Genomic DNA, 3,242 nt, shown 5'->3' on the forward strand with positions numbered 1-3,242 from the left:
ACCCACCTTTTGCTTCTTATTCTGTTTACCTTGTTTGTTGTCAAAACCCAGGGCTTTTTTTGTTGCAGGAACGCCTTTGCATGTTAGGCCACCCACCCCTAATGTAGCCAATCCTAATGAGTTTCTGCTGTTGGGTGTGGCCTATTATGCTAATGAGTTCCTGCTGGGTGTGGCCAACTTGGGAGCCAGCCGGAACTCCGTTCCTGTGAGTTCCCGCCCAAAAATAGCCCTGCTGGTGAGAGTCCCAGCCTCCTAGAATCATGTCAAGTCACCCCCCTAAGAAGGTCTTCTCTTTTCGTTCTTTAGCAGAACGGTGGCAGTTTTGATGGCAATGACGTGGGATCCCAGAGCTTCAACAACAATGGCGTAAGTACACAGAATCCTGCTGTATTTTTGGAGGGAGTTTACTTTGGGTTGCCAGTTCCAGGTTGGGAAGTTTCTGGAGTTTTCGGAGTGGAGCCTGGGAAAAGTGGGGTTTGGGGAGGGGAGGAAGGAACCTCAACAGGGTACAATGCCATAGAGTCCACCCTCCAAAGCAGCCATTTCCTCCAGGAGAACTTATCTCTGTAGTCTGGAAATCAGTTGCAAATGCAGGAGATCTCCAGGCCCCACCTGGAGGTTGGCAACCCTAATTCAGATTACTAGTATCACTCATTCCTTAGCAGAGGGGGGATCTCTGCAACAAGAGCAAAACTTTCAGCTATGGTTGTCCCTTTTTTTTGAGGCCTTCTGGATGCTTTATTTAAAAAAAAATAAAAAATAAAAAGGATAAAAATATTTACCCTTTAAAATCTCCTTTTGTGCTAGGCCTCCTTTGGGGCTATTAGCATGCCATCCCATCTTAGTGTAATGGAAATTTTATTGTTCTGGAAGATTTAAATTATCTAGGAAGGTGTGGGTTCTGTTGATACAACTTTGAGTGTTTGATGGTGTTCCTAAATTCCACTTTGTCTACTTTTCTTTTTTAACAGAACAATGCCTATGGTGCTGAAGGAGTAAGTATCAGCCAGCGCACATGACATTTCTAGACTGGCACTGTTCTCGAATAACCTGTATCACTACTGGGATTCTAAGAACTCTCAAAATCCTAAAGAGAATGTACAAGCCAGACCTATTAGTTGAGAGGAACTGCTAGGACCCAGATTTTGAGGTGATCAGGGTAGAGAGAAATACTTTTTTAGATCAAGTAACTCAAGTATCAGGTTCAGGCAACTGGTCACAGGGCAAGTCCAGGCCAGGCCATATATGAGATTCATTACTGAGACCCAACACAATCGTCTCAGTAACACAACTGCCTGGAGGCAACAGCTTTATACCTCAAGAGTAGATCTCATTGGCCCTTCTGATCAGCTGACCTTCGTAGCTCTCATTGGTTCTTGTAGTCAGTTTGCAGTTCCCTTGCTGGCCATCTTGAGGATGGCGCTGTGGAGCAAAACAGATTGTGTCAGCCACTCGGTCTGCATGTTGGCAGCACAGAGAGAGTCCCAAGCTAGTGGCTGAGGTTCCTGGTTCTGAGTATGAGCCTCCCAGCACTTGACAAGAAACTGACTTCAGCATCCCTTCATGGTTGGAATGGTCTGATAGTGTCAAAAAATTATCACCATTTAGAAAAAGGGTTGCTGGGTGCTCAGCTGGCTGGCTGGGTACCCATCTGGGAGCTTGAGGTGAGAGCTGAGTTGGGAAAGATCTCCTGGGGACCACTGGATTGACAGAAGATGCTTTGGTGAACAACAGACACGGATATGGCCACCCTTACTGGACTGGCTTTGCCAAGAGATCCTGTTGCTACAGTTGGAAGCAACCCATGCCCAGTGTTAGCCTTCCAGGTTTAATAAGCATCTGGACTTATGGGCTCTTAATGGAGAACTTTAGTAGATGCAGATTTTCCACCCTATGACGGCAGAAGCAGGGTGGAGACTACTACTTTCTTGACTCAGTCCTATATCGGGCATCCAGAGTATATTTAGGAAGTAGCCTTTATGTTTCCAACAGAGACACTTGTACTGCAATCCTGTGCAGAATTAATCCAGTCTAAAGTTCTTAAAATGGAGCTGCGGTGGCTCAAGTGGTTAAGACGCTGAACTGCAGGCTGTGGAAGGTCGGTAGTTCAGCAGTTCGAGACCCGAGTGTGCCGCACGACGGAGTGAGCTCTCATCTCTAGTTCCAGCTCCTGCCAACCTAGCAGTTCGAAAGCAAGAAATTGCAAGTAGATAAATAGGTACCACTTCGGTGGGAAGGGAACAGCGTTCCGTGCGCCTCGGTGTTTAGTCATGCCGGCCACATGACCACGGAAACGTCTTCGGACAGCGCTGGCTCTTCGGCTTTGAAACGGAGATGAGCACCGCAACCCTAGAGTCGGATTTGACTGGCTTTCGAGCAAGGGAACCTTTACCTTTAAAGTCCTTAAAATCTGTGGGCTCAGACTGAAGTAACTTTCAGTAGGATTTCACTGTCCATTTTTCTGATGGTGGCTGTGTTTCCATCATAGTGGGGGCAGCAGCTGAGTGCTGAATAAGCCTTCGGAAGCTGCTATTGAAAGCCAGGGCTTCACTGTACTGTAGACCACTCTAATCTTACAGGAGTGTTTTAGTGCCCTCTGTTGGTCAGATCATAGAGTCTCCGCAGAGCCGCAATCAAGGCGTTTAGAATGCAGCTTGATTCCTTCTGTATAGAATTGGACTGCAAATCGGTACCAAGGCCAACATCTGCTTTGATTTCCATATTCAGTCCCAGGATTATGAGAATCAGGATTTTAGGGTTTTCTTATACCAGATACTTGAGAGAGGCTATCCTGGAATCTTCCTGCCCCTCAGGGCAATGGGGAACTCCCAAACACCAACACCCCCTTTGTGTTTCCCCCCCCCTAGAATGGTGGCAGCTTCGATGACAACACTGCTGGGGACAACAGCTTCAACAACAATGGCGTAAGTAGGGTTGCCAACTCTGGGATGGGGAATTCCTAGAGATTTGGGGGCAAAGCTTGGAGAAGGATCCGAGCAGGATATACTGCCATAGACTCCACCCTCCAAAGCAGCCATTTTCTCCAGCGGACTGATCCATGTACTCTGGAGATCAGTTGTAATTCTAAGAGCTCTCCAGGCCCCACCTGGAGGTTGGCAACTATGGACCTACACATGAGAAATCGGCACAATCTCCTTGATTCACCATCCTTTGACTTGATTGGGCAGCTTGTCATAGGCCATAGTTGTAGCATTTGAAAGCCCTCTGCCTAATGCAGGAGA

General features: G+C 47.2%; 1 long non-coding RNA gene across 1 annotated transcript; it reads left to right on the forward strand.

The window, feature by feature from the left end:
* The first annotated feature begins 306 nt into the window (after positions 1 to 306).
* On the forward strand, positions 307 to 2,920 carry LOC107119277. The gene is made up of 3 exons (XR_001482791.1): positions 307 to 366; positions 972 to 995; positions 2,868 to 2,920. It is a non-coding gene; the product is annotated as an uncharacterized LOC107119277 (long non-coding RNA).
* The last annotated feature ends 322 nt before the right edge of the window (positions 2,921 to 3,242 follow it).

Source organism: Gekko japonicus, unplaced genomic scaffold (assembly GCF_001447785.1).
Source record: "Gekko japonicus isolate JY-2015 unplaced genomic scaffold, Gekko_japonicus_V1.1 scaffold3816, whole genome shotgun sequence".
In the NCBI taxonomy this organism is placed as follows: Eukaryota; Metazoa; Chordata; class Lepidosauria; order Squamata; family Gekkonidae; genus Gekko; species Gekko japonicus.